We start from the raw sequence: 20,978 nt of genomic DNA on the forward strand, positions 1-20,978 counted from the left end.
CCAGGGGCCAGATACTGTCCCTGGCTTGCCTGGATCTAGTCAGAGCTCCTTCCCCAACCCAGCATTGTAGAGCTGCGCTGGCATCCAGCCACTGCTGCCTCCTGCCCAACTGATTTTTCTGTGGGTCAGTGGCCCCTGACCCAAAAATGGTTCCCCATCCTGGTCTAGGGGAATGAGTACATGACAGGGACTCAGAAAGGCCTGTGATTCAAGCCTGTTTACCACTGATGTACTCTGCAGCTTTAGGAAAGTCACTTCACCTTTCAAACTGAGTTTCCCCTCCCTTTCTGTAAACTGGAGATTCTTGATGATTACACATGCTCAGCAAATCCCTTGATTAAGCCCTCAGTGAACTCTTTCAATTAGTTATTGCTACTAGTGTAAAATGGACGGCATGCTCATTCGAGGCACTCAATATTGCAGTCTGTGAGTTTCTCAGATATTAATTCTATTGTATACTGAACTATAAATCTTTGATGCACATTATCACATTACTAGGAATGTGTAACATTTCCCAGGTAAACCAGAGATGTGGAACCAACTGATAATTAAACTATTAAACCAGCAAAATGGCAATAATCTGTTAATCCATAGGAACACCATGTTGGTTGCATGAGACCCATCCAGTAAATCTGGTGGCACTCTTTTGCAATGCCATAAATAAATTTGGCAATAAAACAGAAGTGAGAATAAATTAAACAGAAATTCCCACTAAGAATTTGCAATAGGGTATTGGGATTTATATTTTTTTAGCCATGTTTAAATGTTTATGAAAGATTTACTATTCCCATAAAATGTATTAAGGTTTATTTTCCACTGTTGTAATCCTGAAAATATTTTAATGGAAAGAAAGTGCTCTGGGAATATACTAAAGTTTAGTCTGCATGAAGTTGTAGTTAGAAATTCCCCCAGATTAAACAAATGCTGTATGAAGAGTCACCATTTTACTTAGTGTGACTTCATGTCCTGATTTGGCCAGGACTGTCCCTTTTTTTAAGCCCTGTCCTGGCCATCCAATTTGCTAAAGTTGGCGTGAGCAAATGGGACAAATGCAGAGTTTTGCCAAAAATTGGGGTGCAACCTCTAACAGGGCACAGAGGAACATGTGTGTGGGAGGCCAAGTGGCAATGCCAGCCCTATGCAGGAGAGAGTGCTTGGGGCCTTAGGTGCCAACTTGGTGGGTGGAGTACCCCTGGAGAAAAATGGGGATGAAGTACCCATGGAAAAAATTAGTGGGTGTCCAACACTCCCTGGCAGCCAAGTTCTCCCCTTCTGAACCCGCTGCCCAGCACCTTTTGCCTGCTCAACTCTTCCCTCTTCCCTCTCCCAGCACCTCCTGCCTGCTGCAAACAGCTGTCTGGTGGCTTTCAGGATGCTCTGGGAGGAGTGGGGATGGGGCACTCCAGAGAGATGTTGGGGAAGAGGTGAGTTGCGGGGAGGTTTGAGGGAAGGTGCGGAATGGGCAGAGCCACGTGGGAAGATGTGGGGTGACAGTGGGGACTTGGGGAAAGAAGTGGAATGGGGGTGGGGTGGGGAGGTAGAGGGGAGGTCGGCGCTTTTGTTCAGGAGAGCTGCTCAGGCTGGACCAAGCCCTCCAGCCTGGGAGGAATGGGGAAAGAGGGCAATTGTCCCAGGGTCCAGCGATTCAACAGGGCCTGGGGCTCCTAGCCACTGCTGCTTCTGTGGCAGCAGTGACACCTGAAGCCTGGCTGGAGTGCCATGGCACACTCTGGGCAGCTTTGGAAGCTGGAGGGGGGAGGGGTGTACAACAATTCAGGCAGTAGTGAGGACTAGCTGCCCCCACTCCTTCCACCTGAGGCTCCACCTTTTCTGAAAGCACAGAGTCCCCCGTCCTCCACACACACATCTCTCCTAGGGGCCTGGAGAGTTTGGTGGCTCCCCTGAGCTGGGCCACCCCCATATGGGCAGGCAGCAGAGGGTCTTGGGGCCAATTGAATGTGCAGAGGGTTAGGTGGCCATGGGCTGGCTCCAGGCAGTGTTTCGTTTTCCTTTAGGAAGATATGGTCACCCTAAGTACTGTTGTTAGACCTTGGGATGAGATGCTCACACCAAACCTGCCTTGAAAGGGTTAAGGTGACTCTGAAGAGGACAGTTAACCTTTTAGTCCACACCTGAGGGAGAGCTGGATTAATAGGCACCAAGTGAAGATGAAACCCAGATGGGAAGGAACAGGGTAGATAGGTTAGTATGAAGCAGAAGGGGACTATAGGCAGAAAGTCTGCAGTTGCTCTCCTGTCTCTGATTGGAGGGTTTTGAGGAGCAATAGAATGGCAAGAAGCCCAGGAAAGAGCTGTGAGTGTTGAGTCTGTGTAGCTCTTGCCTGCTGATTACAAGGCCCCTGGGCTGGAACCCAGAGTAAGAAGCAGGCCTGGGTCCTCCTACCAGCTAGGGGAAAACAGCACAGCCCAAGAATTAGAGAGAACTGCCTGATTTGGGATGCTGGTTAGGTGTCATTTCCCTTTCCTGCAAGAGGAAAACTACATAGTACCTCCATCTGGAGGGTTGAGTCATAGAGCACACGCAAGTCCTGCAGAGCAAGAGAGGTTGTGGGGCAAGCAAGTGACGGGAGCGGGGGATAGTCCTGAGGAGAGCAGATCCTTAGACCCAGCCATAAGGGGTGCCCCCAGTGGTGAGTGAGCCTGTTACAAGCATTTTAATCTCTAGAGCTGTATTACTACCACCAAATGTCCAAAATTCATGAGATTATGTGAAAATAATAGATTTGGTGTTCTTTTTACTTGCCTTCTGCTTTTTGAGCTTGTTGAAGCTTTCTCCACAGCTGTCAGCCGACGGTCAGGGCAGTGAGTGGTGTGTGTGTGTGCTATGCACCCGAGACTTCAACTGCTGAAACCGGGGTCCCTTGCGGGCAACCTGGAGGAGGTTGACGAGTGCCCCAATAAGTTTGCAGGGAGAGCTTATTACACTTCAGATTTTAGGTGCTAGAATCTGTGATTCCTTTGCAGCGGGCAGCCTGGGGGAGGCTGAGAAGTGCCCCAACGGATCTGCCACCTGGGAGTGACACAAATCCAAATGCCCAAGCTCTCCCTATATCTGTCCCTTAAGACCGGCTAAAGTTCTTTTAAATTGTGCCTGGTTCTGTTACAGCAACTGAAGGAGTCAGGTTAAAGCTTAAACAGTTACAGGTTTATTGAGGAAGCTTATAAATCATATGGTTGCAATGGCTATTGTTCTATTTCTTAACTGCTAGCAAAATATAGATCTTAAAAATGGTTACAAAGAAGATAAAGATAGGAAAAACAGAAATAATAGTACCAAGTAACAGCTTAACCTTTAAAAAGCTCTAAGTCTGTGTACACTTAAGACAGAGGACCACATCCAGGTACAATTTTTACCCCCTTCTGTGCCTCTCGACTCCAGCGTGTCAGGCCAGGGCCGGTCTCTCAATTCCTAGGAAAGACGAAAATACGAGGTGGGCGTCCCAATAGAACCTAACCCTACCGGCAGGTAAAGGGTAGAATGACACTCAAAAGTGAGTGTGCTGCTGTACCCATCTTTATACCCATTGGGGTCACGTATTTCTCTTTCTTATCTGTGATGCCAAATGGTGCTGGTCTGTCTTTTGTGAGACCAGTTCTTACAAGGGAGTTGTGAACTTAATTTACACTTGTAAGAGAGATAACTAAATTGGAAGTACTGGGCATTCTTTTCTCAGTGGGAAATTCCTCTTCCAGGGACTGTGTGTTCGTATCAACATGGGTGCCAGCCGGGTACTTCTCGCAGCCTCGAGGCCAGCTTATTGCCTTAATCATTCTCTCCTCATATCTATGTTTTCAGCTTCTCAGGATCAGATGAGCCAGCATAGACTATGCTGATTTTATTGCTCCTTCTCTGTCCTGTATGCTTCAGGAACCTCAGAGAGGCAAATAAGATGGATGAGATGGGGGAGGGGGGGCTGTCTGGCTACAACAGCCAAGAGCTCTAAAATCTTTTTTTTAAGAATGAAGGTTGAAATCATCACGTAACCAATTGATTCCAGGAGCTGGGGCTTTAAGGCAGTAGTTATCATGAAACTCCTGACAATATCCTGAGGTGGCATCATTGCTCAAGCAATACATTATTATTGTTAAAGTTTGAAAAGCAGGCCAATAACTCAACCTCAAACTGCAAAGCGGTTGGACTATATGGAAACTGTACCTGCGGTACTGATCGGTTTTATAAACTAAATTAACAAAGAGCACAGCACCGAGACCAATGATGCGGTGGGATGGTAAAATATATTTGGAGTTAATCACTGGCACAGTTACAGAGAACTCTTGAGTATAGTGATGATTTTTTATTTTAAATTACATTACAAAAACAACAAATTGCATAATAAAATAGGAAAACAAACACTTTTCCCCCTTGGCTATGTCTAGACTGGCATGATTTTCTGGAAATGCTTTTAACGGAAAACTTTTCCGTTAAAAGCATTTTTGGAACAGAGTGTCTAGATTGGCATGGATGCTTTTCCACAAAAGCACCTTTTGCGGAAAAGCGTCCGTGCCAATCTAGACGTGCTTTTCTGCCAAAAAGCCCCGATCGCCATTTTCGCGATCGGGGCTTTTTTGTGGAAAACAAATCTCAGCTGTCTACACTGGCCCTTTTGCGCAAAAGTTTTGCGCAAAAGGGACTTTTGCCCGAACAGGAGCAGCATAGTATTTCCGCAAAAAGCACTGATTTCTTACAGTAGGAAGTCAGTGCTTTTGCAGAAATTCAAGTGGCCAGTGTAGACAGCTGGCAAGTTTTTCCGGAAAAGCGGCTGATTTTCCGGAAAAACTGTCCAGTCTAGACACAGCCCTTGTGTAAGAAAAAAGGACAGAGGTGGGGGCTTTCCAGCTGACCCCACTTGGTATACCCAGCAAAATATTTTATTCATTCTCCAAAGCCCAGGAACTGTGCCACATATTTCTGGCTGCCATCTCATGGCACCTCATTTATTAACAACTCAATTAATATTTGTTTTTCTTCTTTTAAGTCATTGCTCTGGAGTGGAACTGGGGATGAGGGGTCCAGTATTGAGGCTGCCCTGGGGAGAAAGGACTACCCCATCCCTCTCTCACTACAGCACATTGGAGCCAGGTGAGAAGTGCCTCTCCATGGCCACTGCAGCTCCAGCAGGCATAGTTGGGGGAGATGCACGTGAATCTGGACCTTTCCCAGTCAGACAACATTTGTTCCCTGTGCTCCAAGTCCCCTGCCAGAGTGAGAATTACAGCAAACTCTGTACTTCCCCTCACTCCCTGACGAAGGGGAACAGCCAGCCATGTTCCCATAAGAGTATTTGGGGCTCGGGGCTGAAGAAGTCATGGATTGGAGGAGAGGCGTCCTCTGCCAGCCCCTTTTACCTGCATGCTGATTCTGTCTCTTTTTTTCTGTATGGTTTTCTGCATCCCTGTATGAATCAGAGGATGGGAAGCTTCAATTCTCCCTTTCTGTCCTGCTGTAAAAGGTGCCTGGTGGGTGGGAGGCTCAGGACTGGGGCAGTCACGGATGGAGGCAAGGTGCATCTCCAGCCAACCCCTGCCTATTGAGTCTGTCTCTTTTCTGTTTGGTTTTTGAGAAGCAATCCCATTCCAGGTTCATCCCATTTTCCTGGCAGAACCAAATCCTTAACTTGCTTTAAGTTATGATAAGAGGCAGCAGTATACTGAATTTGGTGTTCCTATCTCTTACTTGTTTAGCAGGACTTCTTGAACAGACAGACTGCCTCTCTCTAATATATAGTAAATACACATTTTATTGCATTTTATTTATAGATTGCTTTTACACATTTTGGGTCTGCCTTAGCTACTTCATTAGGAACAAATGCCTGTATGCCATGTTTTGACCAGATCCGATTTATTCTTTACTTTTATCTTTATGTTTCCAACTTATTTTGTCCATTGTTATCTTGTTCATTGTAAATAATTGTTCCCTCTACTTATCTTAGCTGGTTCTGTCACTCAGCTTACTAACCCATTTCCCTGTATGGTAGTTAGCACAGACATTCTATTTTCAGCCTGCTCATCTGTTTACCTCCCTGTCCTGTCGCCCAAGAATTGGGATTTCCCCCAGTTAAATTTTTATATCAAGCCATTTTTACTGAGACAGGAATTAAATCATGGGGAGGTGATGGTGGGCAAGACACTGAAATCTAAAGTTAATATTGAATAGAGTATCCTTGCTGTTTCCTGCTTAGCCTCTACATTCAATTCTTCTTCCCCTCTCTTTTTGAGAGAGAAAATCAGTGTGATGCGTCTGGAAAAATACTCCTATAAGACTTCTATAAGGTTAATTTGGATAATATACCTAAGTGGAAATATAAAGCAGAAATAGCAGACATGCATCTGCTTCAAATAGAATTGTAATAACTTAAATTTTTGATACTTGTGTGAACTTTTTTTTGGTGCCTGGATATATTGTGCTTGCTGGAACCAAGATTATGTTTTTGTATCATATTCTGTATTTACTTAAATATCAGCCCATTTTATATCTATAGCAATATGATGTGTGGTCTGGGTGAAGGAGTTCAAATAAGAAATCACTTGAAATCTTCGCTGTTTCAAACTTTTACATCTCAGCCACTGGAACCTTGCCCATTACTAATTTCTATTGACTTAGCCAGTCAAAATGCAGATCCCAAATCATTACTGTTGGTGGGAGCTCTTACCTGCTTTGAAAACTACATTAGTGTTTTTCAGGATTGAGGCCTTTGAGCATATGGCTTTGATAAGTGAGTAAGCAGCTATGCTAAGTTTGAAGAGGAAAGCAAGTTCTGAACAATTGAGATGCCTATAATGTAAAATTTTTATTACAATCATCCTAGTGATGGGACAAACCATGGAATATTTAGGTTTTGGATAAACATTCACATTTTGTATGATTTTCATTTTATCCAAACTTCGGTGGCCTGGAATTTCGCTAGCTTTCCAATGCTTTCTGGTTCAGTCTTAACCACAGAAGCTGTGAGAACATTGTTTCAGTATGTTTGCATTCAGTCAAGACAGAAATTTCAGACACACGTGAAAATAAATAAAAAGAAAAGAAAATATGCACCCAAAATCTTTTGAATAGCTTTTGTTCTAGTTTTGAACATACATGTGATTCCCACTTTATCTGAACCAGTTCTCTCAACTTAGAAAATGAAACTCACCCTGCCTTAAGAGTTCACATGAGGGACTGAAGAAAAATTGCAATTTTCCTAGTGATGGCCTTTTGTAAGAATTGGAATAAAATTTGAGACACTTTGTGAGTCACAGGTTTAACATGATGACTTGACCCAAGAGAGGTTCCTATAGTGTTAGGTTCATTACACATGGTTATTCCTTCAGGAATGGAATATTTTGAACATCATTATGATGAGGTATATCTATCTCACACTGAGCCAACAAGGGTTAATGAGCAGCTGTGTTGTTCCTCCCCTCCCCCCCAACCCCTCCTTGCTACACTTGTGCTTGCTGTCAGGTAATGTAGGAGCAGTTAAAAAATGGGAAGAGGACAGCTCAGCAGTGGCCTGATTGCTCATGTGGAAAGTACCAGGCTAGCACCTCTGCAGAGATGGCAGACTGCCAAAGCCCGTTAGGGCAAGGTAAGCCTAGCACAGGACTATCCAGTGTGCTTTGGGGGAATGGAATCTGTTTTACTATCAAAAGGACTGTTGGGATAACCTGTGGACCTAGTGAGACTGTTGCAGGGAATTCTGCCAATGGTATGTGTGGAACTATTTCAAACTCTGTGCCTTAGTTGAGTCTGGCAGCAAGGAGCTGGGGTAAAATGGGAGGGGTGTCCAGCTCTGTGCCCCCAGAAGTGGCGGGGCCTAGGGCAGTCAGCCCTTAGCACTGCCTAGACTGCTTCCCCAGCCCTCAAAGTTTCACATCGCAGCGCTCTTGCAGCAGTTCAGAGAGGCACAGGTCTCTAATCACCACCCTTGCAGAAAAGTTGGCAGGCCTGGAGTCTGGCCGGTCTTTAGGTATGTGATCACGGAGTCCCAAGAGTGTTCTTTAATTCTTGAATGCCTCAGAAACCATCTGATAGATAAAGACTATTTCACATTGCCAGCTAAACAGGATATATTACTGTTTGTTCATACGTAGCTTTTTAACCTCATTCTGATTGATTAGTCTCAAGATGAATGTAATGCTTCAGAAGATTACAGTTGTTAAGAAACAATCCCACTGCCTGTGACTGCACCATTTGCTCTCAGAAGTTTGGTTGATCTGGCAGTGTTAATATTTTCTCATGGTTTGGTTTGCAGTGATTTCATCAGTTTTTAAGACAAGGTTTCCATTTGAGCAAACTTAGTACACCTCATGAAAGTACTGAAAAAAGCTTTAGAGCAATCAGTGAGGACACTGAGGCTATGTCTACACTATGAAGTTTTTCTGGGATACCAGAAGTATCCTGGAAAAACTCCGCTGCATCTAGGGAATGCATCTGCTCTTCTGAATTTTTTTTTGGAAGAGCAGATGCGCTCTTCTGGAAGCCCTGTATTCCTCATTTTATGAGGAATAAGGGTTCTTCTGAAGGAGGAGATTTTTCCCCACATTTGGCCCCATGTAGACGGGTCAAATGTCAGAAAACCCTCTTTCGAAAAAAGAATTGGAAAAAGGTATGCAAATTGCAGTTCGCTATTTGTGTACTTTTTTTGGAACCCCCGCCCGCCCAGCAGTGTAGACATAGCCTGAGCCTTTCAGGAGGAATTCCTAAATAGTTCCTGAACATAACAAGGTGTTTGTGTTAGATTCTCTGTTGGTAAACAACTGATGTTGCTATGATTTCTTCAGATGATGCGATAATTGGTAGCCCAGCAATTTTTAAACTTACTCTAATCTTTCTTAGAAATCAACTGCAAATTATTTGCAGCAGTCAGACTAGAATTTCTGTTGTATAAACAAATGTCTCCAAAGTCTCTTTTGTTAGTGGTTTTAGCAGATGTTGACGATTACTCCTGATGGCTTTCCTTTCTTCTCACTTTCACAAGATGAAGTTAAGTGAAGCAACGTTTAACAGCTTTAAACATCAGAGGAAAATCAGTAGCATTGAGGACTGCCTATAGACTATTCTTAAAGGATACGTGTAGCCAAGAGGAAATGTGTATGTTTTAGCCCCCAACCAATATGCATGAACATTTGAATGAAGACTCAAATGCACTAGCACAGGGGTGTACAATAATTTTTGATGAGGGAGGCCACTCCAAGAATTTGGACATTGGTCAAGAGGTGCATTCTTCCATGATGTTAATGGAGGAGGTGAGGGGTCTGAGATAAAGGTTGGGTGTAGAAGGGAGCTTGGAGTAAGCAATTGGAGTGCAGGAAGGGGGTGTGGATTCTGGGAGGGACTTTGGATGAAGGAGGTGATTGTGACCTGGTGCAGAGGTTTGGGATGCGACCTAGAGTAGGAGGGGGTTGTGACATGGGGCAGATGATTGGGGTGCAGAAGAGGGAGCAGAAGGTTGGGAGAGAGGAAGGAACTGAGGTGCCAGAGGCAGGCTCTGGCCAGAAGACTTACCTGGGTGACTCTCGGCCAGCAGTCTATCAGGTTTCTCAGGCTGGCTCCCTGCTTACCCTGCCCTGCACAGATTGCAGGGGCCATGTGCATCTGTGAATGGCTGCAAGCCTGGAGGGAGGGGTAATCCATGTGCTACCTGTGCTTCAAACAGACAGCTCCCATTGGCCGGGAACCAGCCAATGGGACTGTTCTGGGGGGGGAACAGCATGAGAAGCCTCTCCTCCCCTCCCCCAAGCACCCGTTGGGTGGTGGCCTGGTGTGCCTGGTTTGGCTTGTGAATCATATTTTTCCTAGCCCTGCACTAGTATGTGAACAGGTCACTAGCATGTGCACTTATTTACTCTGAAAATGTGAATACTGAAATATCCTTGTGGGAAAATATAGTATATATACTACATTTTAGGGGTAAATATTTTAGGGGTAAATACAGCCTTATGTGTATCAAATGTTAGAATCTGTTATACTAACATTTCCCTTTCAAGTGGGTTGTACCCACAAAAGCTCATGATACCATCTATGTGTTTTATTAGTCTTTAAGGTACTGCTAGACCAGTGGTTGTTTTTTAAGAATACCAAGTTAAGCTTTGGAACAGGTATAGTTGGCTTTATTTCTCACTGTAGAGAGGAACCTTGTTGTAGACCTCTATTTATCTTTTAAAATAGACAGCTATCCAAAGGCACCTTGCTTAATCCTACGATACATCAAGCCATGGGAGTACTGATGTAAAACACTAAGCCTTTCAGAAGGAATTCCTGAAATATAGCCTAGCCAAGGTATTCTTAATCCACATAGCATAAACACTTTTGGGTGGGTTCTCCACTTACAGTATTTTGGGCAGATTCTCTAACTGTAAGAAGGCTACATTATTAACATGATGTTGGGCTAAAAATAGCAAACTGGTTGGACGATGAAGCTTAAGAAGCCCTCTGACGCATGTGATTAGGGATCAGATTGAGCGGGTCTGTTTCTATCCCCCTTCTCCAATAAAGTGTTTGAGTGAGATTGAGATGCGTGGGCATTGGAGGAAACATTTTGAGACCAAAGAGCATTGCATAATCTGGCTGGTTGGTTTCTTCTATTACATGTCAGAGGATACATGGACTACATGAAGAAACCAAGGCTTTTCTTTGTGATAACATAAGAACTACTCGGTAATTTGTAGTGTAGCCTGCTTTAATAAAATTGATATCTTTTTGGAAGACTTTCCTTTATACAGAAATTTTCTCTGTCTCCCGAGGTCTTATGGGGCCAGTCTTAAAGATATTTAGGTGTTGCTCCACTCAGCATTGGAACACTTAAGTCTCTCTTTTCAAAAGTGACTTGGGCACCTAGGACCCTAAGATGCACTGTGAAACTTAGGCTATGTGTACACTGCACAACACCTTCCAGCAACACAGTGTATTACTACAGTAGTACTGCTGTAAGGTATGCAGCACAAGCAGCTCTGTATCAGCAGAAGAGAGTGCTTGTTTCTCAAAGGCATAATATCCTTTTACCAGTTGTCATGAGTGAAGTGACAAAACCTAGTTATGAATATAGGTTTTAAGGATCATCTTGTATATTTCTTTAAAAACTAATTTTTAAAAAAATCCTGAAATATCTAATCCCTCCTCCATTGGTGTCACCATGAAATCAGTACACTAGAGTCTGCTGTAACCAAAGACTGGTAGGATTACAGCAGAGCTGTGAATGTCCTCTATTTATCTTTGTGGGGGATGTGAACTTCAAAGCCTACTTGTGACCACTTAAACGCTAGCACTTTTAAACATAGTCAAAACAAATACTCTGTCACTGAAAGGTAATTACAAGAGACAGCTGGGTCTAGACTTTGAAGGAACATACAGTTAAAGATAAATACTAAGTTATCCATTTTAGAAGGGTAAAATCAAAAGGAGTACGGTGAAGTGTATACAGGACACTTGAACAGCTGACTCTAATCTTTTACATAAACATAAATCATTTTAACAGCTACCCAGCAGAGAAACTGAGAAATGTGAGGCAACATATTCCTGGAGAAAAATAGTTGTTGTTTGGGAGTTTGTAAAGGGCAAGCATTTAAGGAAATATAATTTGAACAGTCTTCATTTAAAAATATACCAACTACTGAAAGACAGAAATTAACAATTTAAGGTTATACTTAATGAAACCAACCCTATAGTATAGAAATATTGACTTGAACTAACCTGTGGCAAAGTTGCAGCCCCAGGATGTTTCTCTCTGCCCTTTCCCCAGACTTGCTTTGGTTCTACAGAAACTTTTGCCTCAGTTCTCCTTCCGCTCCCTCCACCTCACACAGTGTCTCTTGGCCTACCTCAGTTGTAGAAATGTTCTCCCAGATTGCTTTACAGCTTTCTGCTGTCCTATACTGATGCCCAACAAATATAATACAAAATATAACGTTCAGTCTAGCTAGCTCAGGTGGTCACTTCCTCTTCACAAGCCTTATCCACTACTATTTGTTCCCATGCCTTAGCTCAGGCTTTTGCCCCTTCAATAAACTTATTGTCCACTGCTTTTCCCCTAGGGATTCAGGGCTATGGCTTCTCAAGGCCCCTATCTCCAGTCAGCCTGTTAGCTCACCCCTTTTAGCTCTCCTCTCCTTTCATTTATTATCAGGGCTCAACAAACAATGTAATCTACTCGCCCATGGTGAGTTGTTTGTAATCTACTTGCTTATCCCTTATGCAATGAGATTTACCCGGATGGTGAAATAGCATGCCCGTTATTTCAAAAAATATTTTGAAATAACAGGTGGTTTGTGTAGATACGGGATAGCTATTTCAGCTGTGCAGTGTAGATTATACCCCGGAAGCGCATGCGCAGAGCGCAGAACCGCGTGGCTAGCGAGCGGGGCTTGCCGCCGCTTGGTGAGCCCTGTTTATTATTATAATTTATTTTCTCCACTTCATGGGCCTCATTAATCTTTTTTAGAGCAAACCCCATTTAGACTTTATTTCTAACTAGAAGATTTACCTGGCTTGCTTGCGACCTTAACTCGAAAAATGTTTGTTTTTCTTCATTTAAAATCATTGCTCTCCAGTGGGGCTCGGGATTAGGAGTTCACTATGCAGGCTGCCCCCAGCCCTCTCTCACTGCAGCAGGTTAGGGCCAGGTGAGAAGCACCTCTCCATGGGTTCGTTGCAGCTCCAGTGGGCACAACTGGGGCAGGGGTGCATGTCCCCCAGCTAGGGCAGGTCCAGGTTCATTTGCCCCTATGCTCCTCAGTTAAACTCAGACAAAATAGAATAGTCAGCAATATTCTTGTATGATTTGGGGGAGCTGCAGCCCCCTCACATTCCCTAAATAACATCTGAAGGGTGAGAGGCTTGGAACTGGGGCAGTCCTGGGAGGGTCACGACCCAGGCCAGCCACTTTCACTTCCGTGTTGATTGTCTCTTTTCTGTATCGTTTTATGCATCACTGTATGCGTGTGTGTGTGGGGGGGGGAATCTGCAGACCCTCCCCCCCCACACAAAACCAAACCCTAATCTTGCTTTAAGTTATAAGAGGAGGCTGCATAGCAAATTTTGTGGTCCTACCTATTACTATTTAGGAGGAGTCTCAGAGGGGTAGCCGTGTTAGTCTGTAACTAAAAAATTAAAAAAACAACAATGGTCCTGTAGCACCTCAGAGGGTAACAAAAATATATAAATAGTACCATGAGCTTTCGTGGGCACAACTCACTTCTTCAGATGACTTCTTGAAGAAGTGGGTTGTGCCCACAAAAGCTCATGATACTATTTATATATTTTTGTTAGTCTCTAAGGGTACAACTACACTGCACAGCTGAAATAGCTATCCCGTGTCTACACAAATCACCCGATATTTCAAAATATTTTTTGAAATAATGGGCATGCTGTTTCACCATCCCAGTAAATCTTGTTGCATAAGGAATAAGGAATGGCTTGAAATAGCATGTTATTTCAAAATCTGGTGCTATAAAGATGCGCCAAATTTCAAAATAAGCTATTTTGAAATAGATCCGAGATAAGATGTGCAATTTTCGTACCATAAATTGCGTATCTTATTTCGAGTTTAGGGTGCTGTGTAGATGCACCTGAAGGTACTACAGGACCATTGTTGTTTTCTAAGTTCATGTAGAAGGAATTATTTTTATGCATCCCATACAAATTGCTGCTGTGTAGACATTACCTTAGATTGCATTGCTGGTACACAACAGTTTCATGTGGAATAAAGAAAATTGCTTTTTAAGGAAAATTTTTCAGATTATATCATGAGCCAAGGAGGTGCTGACTTCAAGCCTATCAAAAAAACAATGCTACAGACACAAACTGTGATCCCTTACTATTGCAAATGGTGTTAGATTGACCAAGTTTTACTTTTTTTAAAACGAGGTAGATATATTATGAAGGATAAATATATTGTGCTATAATTCTTTTCCTACGATGTATTAACTTGAATAATGACACAGCACATTCATGCTTTACATTTCACAAGGCAGAGTGTTTTATAGCCACTTACACAATCGTATTTTTCATACATGAAAGAATTGATGGAAATGCAAGTTGTCATATGAATAGCGTGAATGATCTTGACTGTAGCATTGGTTATTTGGTAGGTTTGAGCACGCATTTTTACATAACAAATGAATTCTTCCAGAACTGATGCTTTGGTATGTACCATACTTATTTACTTACTTAATTAACTTGATCAAGTTAACATTCAGAAATTAACAGTGCTACATTTCACCTTTATCACTTTAGTGACATGCTGCATGTTCAGATGACTGTGTTTTTGTTTCCATTTACATAACTTATAATTCACTAATAAGTATAAACAGATGGATGAATGAAATCCTTTGTTATAGACAAGCTTTTATGATCTGTCATAAAATTATGCCAAAAGAAGCAATATTAGAAGAAGTAGTAGCATCCATTCAAATGTAAAGATGACAGCTTTAATAAAGGCCAATGAAGGGCAAAAGCATAAACTCGTCAAATAACTGATAGTCATTTGTATGATTCAGTGAAATAAGGTTTGTTTAAACACTGACAACTTAAACTCTTTAATTGCCACTGAATCACATCACACAGAAAACATAATCTACGTTTAGTTGGAATTTTCAAACATAATTTTTAGGGGGAGTTTTTTTACTCAAAGACTCCAATAGCAAGTGTCTGCATGAAAATTAATATTTTTACAAGTTGAGTCTATCCATTTTTTCCAGTGTATGCTTATCTCTGCCCCTGACCTATTGATTATAAACATAGAACAAAAACATGCCAGCTGTCAAATTTTGTGCTTTGAGCCCTGCCTCCCCCATGCTATATTACTAAAAGTTGACACTTTTTTTTACATGTGAGAAAAAGCACATTCTAGCTACCCGCAGAGAGAGTGCTTTAAACTTAAACCCTATCTTTCTGTTTTGAATGGGTACTTTGTGCTATAGTCTATACAGTCTATCACATGTGTAATATATATGGATCTCTGTGTTAAAATGTATATGCATAAATAACGTGCAATATTGTGCTTGGAGTGCACTCAAAGAAATGTAATAGACATTTTCCTGTGCCTTTTATTGTTGAATATGTATCTCTTATTTCAATCTATTAAATTTTAAAATGAAGTGAAAGGGCTAGACACAAGAACTTAAGGAGAGCCTTATGTTTAGTTTATTTAGAGAATATTAAGAGTTAGCTAGATCATGGTCTACAGGGCTCTTTAATATAGCGGACTGAGGCATAAATGTATCTAATGGCTAGAAGTTGAAATTAGACAAATGAAAAATTGTATATTTTTAGTAGTGAAGGTTATTAACTATTGGAATAGTTGAGCAGAGGATGTGATGAATCTCCATCATTTGGAGTATTAATGTTAAACTCAAACTATTGTCTTATTTTGCATTCAAAAGATGGTTTCAAGTCAACTAGTAAGAATATCTGCTGCACATGTACATATTGTACCAAGAACTAACTATGAAAGATGGCTACCTTTTTTCGGGCTCCATAGTGTTCTATTTGCACTTGTCCTATGGCTGATCTATTTGCAGACTTCTTAAAAAACAAGAAGTAAGCCTGATGTTGCATATCTTACTCACCAGGCAGTCTCACTAAGTCAGCCTGTACAAGTATTATGCTTAAAAGAAGCACACAGGATCTTTTTCAGGGGATAAAGCCACATGCCGTATTTATTGCTAACATAACAAAGTAGCATATGCATTTACACACACACACACACACACACACACAACACACACACGTCCTGCTGATGGAATGCAACCAGTCTGTTGCTAGGCCCAGCCTATTGGCTAGATAGGTCGGGTGAAAGGAAGGAGCCGGATTCTTGTCAGTCTGGACTGATGCTCCACGGTCGTAGCAGGACAGAACCTGAAAAACCATAGCAGACACCCCATCCTTTATTTATAGGATTTTCCTTCCATGTGATTCTATGCCTTTTGTCTTGTCAGGCCTACTTAATCACTCAGCACCACAATCAATCTTCCTGCGACATATGCTTATTGAGAAGTTGTTCTCATACAGTTATTTGATATCCGTATGCTGATGACCCTTCAGGGGTGTTGTCTTTCAAGCGAAAGTTATCGGTTCCCTGTAAAGGGGTGCTCGCCACTAACTTCAGGGTTCGTCAGTCTGCCCCGGTCCAATCCCCATCTTCAAAGTACATTGCTTGATTGATAGCTGTTTGGTGCCTCTGAGTTTCTGGCTCTTCCTTTGGCCATCTGGTCATGCAATAACCTTCACACTTATCTCTTCTCAAAACTTTCTCGCTCTCATTCTCACAAAAAAATGCATTTACATAATTTTAGCATGGAACAAAGAGGATACTTCTAGTCACTTCAACAAAGTTACAAGGTCTCTCAACATATTAAACTTCCTTCTCTATTACAAAGTTTTATCTAACACTATATTCTTATGCATTACGATGTTCCGTCTCTTCACTTCAATATGCTAACATCAAACGGAACTGGAGCTAAGTTAACAAAGCTGCCTGGTCTGTCTGAGGCCTACATCTTGTGTTTAAGTTTAATTCAAACCTTTGCTGTAACATACATTCATTATAACTAACTGACTTATTACTTACACAAATACAAGGCTACATAAGCTGTCACAGAGGGGCTGTGGTAGCCACATTACTCTGTAACTTAACTGAGTAGTCAATCCTATGGCACCTTGGCTTAGAGGCTAACAAAAATATATGTAGAGTATCATGAGCTTCTGTAAAACCCACTTCATCTGAAGAGACTCAGATGACTCTGCTAATCTGAGCAAGTGAGTTTTGCCATGAAAGCTCATGATAATATACATTTATTTTTGTTAGTCTCTAAGGTGCTACAGGACTATTGGATTTTAAAGTTATAGACTTAAGGTGCCACAGGACTACTCTTTGTACCAGCTGTCCAGCAATTACTTTTTTACTTTTGCCTGGCTTCTAAATTATTGACTTTAGCTACATGTCTGGTTCTTTTCTTGAAACTTCTGAGACAACTGTTATCACTATAACAGATCTTGGCAGCTTTTGGGAACTCTTGAACATATGGATTTCAGTGAAGAGGAGTGATTTAGGATTTTCTGGTACAATACTGCCTCTTAGTGGGTTGTTACATTATTTCTTGCAATACAGTATTTTAAAATATTAATCAAACAACATAGCAAATACTGATGTGATTGTTCAATTCTTATATTTCAATTGCTGTAATATCCTTGGTTAATAAATCAGATGATGGGACTATCAGACTGGTAGCTAACTACTCAATTTACTGAGATTTGACTCTAGAGATATCAGGGTTGGGTTTGTTTGGAGGGAGTGGGGTTGGGTCATATCTTACATAGACATTGTGCCCGTGAATTGCCTTGAAGCAAACCAGTGGTTCCAATCCAGTAAGAGCTATATAGCTGGGACAACTATTTCTGCATCTTCAGTTCTACCTTCCAGCCTCTAGGAGCTCTGCATACATTTTAGAGGGTAGGCCAGCATAATTTGGAGGCTTGCTAATTGATGCATGGCTTATATTTAATGCATAATATGATTTAATTCTGGTTTGAATTTACTTATAAAATATAATGATTCCTTCCATGTTGTATTCTGATTGGCTATGAAGCCTCATCATATTATTGGACCACAGTATCTTCCATACAAGGTAACATTTTGTTTCGGTCTCTCTCCAGTTGCCAAGTCTTTCATTAAAACTTTGATTCCAGCTATTAGCTTTAGGTACATGTCACTAGTAAAAGAACTTAGTGTTTTTACTCAATCTGGTAGGAGCTCAGATCCTAGCTTTATTCTCTGTAATCATGAAGAGTGGATGGGTGTAATAGACAACAAATTAAGAACAGTAACATTCTTAAAGTAATATCCTTGTTATTATTTTCCATAAATTTAATCTTGTGCATTATTTTGTAAAATTAATTGAGGTGCTAAGACCCTTAATTAAATTATTATTCCAACATGAAAGCCTAAGATAGACCAGCTATTAAAATGTTTGCCATGAACAGTTCACACACCCATGTTTTGCCTCTGTTCAATGAGTTATATTTTACCTATTTCTCTACTGTTCACTTCCTTAGCCAGTCCATGACTCACTGAGAATAAGCACATTTTAGTCTATTACTCACCCCAAGATGGAATCCTGTTCCTGCCCCCCCATCAACATTCTCTCCACTGCTTTCACTTTATCCAATTCTGCTTCCACTGAAGGCAATGGAACTTTTGTTACTCATGACATTGGGATCAAGATCGGGCCCAAAGTAGGAAAGTACTCACACTCCCCAGAAATACAGAGCTCATTGCCAAGTTAAATCAGTTCCCTCTGAAATACAGGGACATAAAAATTGCCAAACTGGATCAGACCAGTTGTCTGTCTCGGACAGATGCCAGTGTCAGATGCTTCAGAATCCAGCAAGAGGCAGCTATGGAACAACCTGCCCCTAAAGGAAATTTTCTTACTCTATTAATTATAAGTCAGTTCATATCTCTGCTCTCCTCACCCCTGAGTTTTGGAATGCTTTTGCAGCTACTGAACTGCCAGGCACCTTTGCAGTTCGAAGGATGTTAACTACTGTATTATTCCCTTTCTGTTCCTTGAACACTAGTGAACATGTTGCCCTTACACTAGCTATTGACTCGCTGTGCTCTCCTTTTGCCATGTCACCTATGTCGATGTCAAACGTGGTGTTGGCCAGTGCTCCTATCACAGAAAACACCTTTCATACTTGGTGTTAACTGATGATACTCTTTGGCTTGCCCCTGCTTTCACCAGAGTCAGTGAAAAAAAAACCCTCCTGTTGACTTCAAGGAGAGCAGAATCTGTCCTGGGGTCAGAAAGGCTAATGGTCAAATCCACACAGCGACAGAAATGTCTGTTGTATCCAAAGTGGGGCCATCTCAAACAGCACACATTTGTGGAGATGTCTGGGAAATGTGGAGAAGCTTACATGACTGCTACCTTAGACCGTTCTTTATACAGAGGCTCATGCTCTACACAGCTGTCAATCTACCACATTTTACAAGGACAGTGATAAATGCACTTGAACCTCTTTAATCTGGCAACCCTGGAAAACAGGAGGTGCTGGATTAAAGATTTTGCTGGGCCAGGGAGTGGCATTGTGGGGTTTAGGTGTGAGGGTAATATGGGGGGGGGGGAGAATACTTACCTGACACCCCACTCCCAAGTGCTCACATGGCTCTGTGCCCTATGCTGCTCCCAGGCTCCACCACTATGGGGGTGGCCGGGAAGAGCTGCAGGGGAAGCGCATCACTGCAATGCCATTCCTCCAGCTGGGGGGAGAGGGAGCAGCACAATGTAGAGCCATTTTCTCCTGTATACCATGGATGTTCCTGGATTAAGGACAGCTGGAGTACAGAGCTTCAAGTGTATAAGAAGACAGTAAAAGAAATTGGCTCATACCAAAACTGTGTCCTTTTTAGTGCAAATTTAATTTTCTTCACAGCAGAGATGTTGCTACAAATCAAAACATACTCACATGATGCACAGGTTCAGTGCATCAAAATAGGGTAGTGAGTGGAGAGTCCAAGCTGCTCCACTTCACGCAACCATCAGTCATTTGAGCTGACTGAACACAGAGAGCACAGGTGTACTTCAAGAGATGCTCAGTGAGTTTGCTCCCTGATTTACAGGAATAATTGTATCTGTTCATGGTACAAGGCTCTCTGGAATTCCATGGAAGAGGTGAATGTAATCATTGGGCTTACAAATTTACCCTAATTATGAGAGCAAATATAAAAAGTGACAGTTTATAAAAGGTCACAATAGTTTATAACAACACATGTTGATGGGGAAAGGCACAAAGGGAAGATTGACAAACTAAACTAGTCCTCACACAGCAAAGGTCTATTGATATAACTCAGACTGTGTGAAGATCATGGCTGGTAAAAAGACAAATATGGGATCAGAAATCCTTACCCACTTAGACCTTAGTTCATTCCTTGCCTTTCAGCACATTGGGCTACTCCGATTCTCCATGTGTTGGTAACTAGGCCTACTTGGTTCATGGGAAAAACTGTGCAAATGCAGAGGCCAGAAGCCATAATAAGGGACAAATAAACAGTCTAGTAAAATTTAAGATGAAGAGAACATGCTTTTTTCTGTTCATCCCCCATTGTAGGTGCCTATAGTTTTGGTCTGACTTTAATGAGAACCAGGTTCCTATAAAACAAATGTAAGGGCAAAAATTTGATACTATTTTGGAAGTCAAGTTAAACTAACCTAGATTTTGCTAATTAAAAATACCATAAATCTTACTGATAAGAAACACGCAGCTTTCCATTACTACTTTTTCCATTTTAATCTCTTTACAGGAAATAAGTCCAATGCAGCAAAAGTGACTATTCTTTAGCAATTGTAAACTTTCTTGAGTCACCATACAGTAGGTGGCATACGTGAGCTTTTCACAGATTGGTAGAGTTCAGGGCAAATCAGAAAGAATTAAGCAAATGTATTGATGCTTGTTTATATGTTCCTGCAGGGTGGCTGAGTGATGTCACAGTAGGACTTTTGATTTGAAGATACATTAGCAAACACTTTAAAGGTTGGCTGAGCATAAGGCTTCAGCATTAAGTAGACAGCTTGTGTTTTTAACTCTTGCCTCTGCATCTGATTCATAGTGTTGTATGGTGGCAATGAGGAGCTCAGATTTGTGCAGTCATGGAGAACCCTGTAATGGCATAGTATTTTTTATTTATTTGTCTGCAACCAGTCTACATCAGATAATCAATACGATAAAATTGCATGCTTGCTGCTGTCACTCACTAAAGCTCAACAGTCTTCTTATAAAGATGGAGCTTTGTGTATGAAGGATTTACTTACTTAATACCTCTACAAACTTTTGATACACTTTTCCTCCCAGATATTGAACTGTGGTAATACAATTTGAGTCCCTGATGATTTCCTCAACCTGACCATGCAAAAACATTGCTGATGCTATAAACAGAGGCTATGTCTGGACTACAACTTTTCTTTTAAAAGGTACGCAAC

General features: G+C 41.7%; 1 protein-coding gene across 2 annotated transcripts in view; it reads left to right on the forward strand.

Annotated features, from left to right (window-relative positions):
- AADAC (arylacetamide deacetylase) overlaps positions 1 to 20,978 on the forward strand; it is a 105,855-nt gene that overhangs the window by 32,723 nt on the left and 52,154 nt on the right. Inside the window, exon 1 of one of the 2 annotated variants that reach the window (XM_075937732.1) lies at positions 4,615 to 5,100. The exons of the other annotated variant lie outside the window; for it this stretch is intronic. The gene's annotated coding sequence lies outside the window, so the exon portion shown is untranslated. Of the gene's footprint in view, positions 1 to 4,614; positions 5,101 to 20,978 lie in introns of those variants that run through there. 2 annotated transcript variants of the gene reach the window in all.

Source organism: Pelodiscus sinensis, chromosome 10 (genome assembly GCF_049634645.1).
Source record: "Pelodiscus sinensis isolate JC-2024 chromosome 10, ASM4963464v1, whole genome shotgun sequence".
NCBI classification, from domain to species: Eukaryota; Metazoa; Chordata; order Testudines; family Trionychidae; genus Pelodiscus; species Pelodiscus sinensis.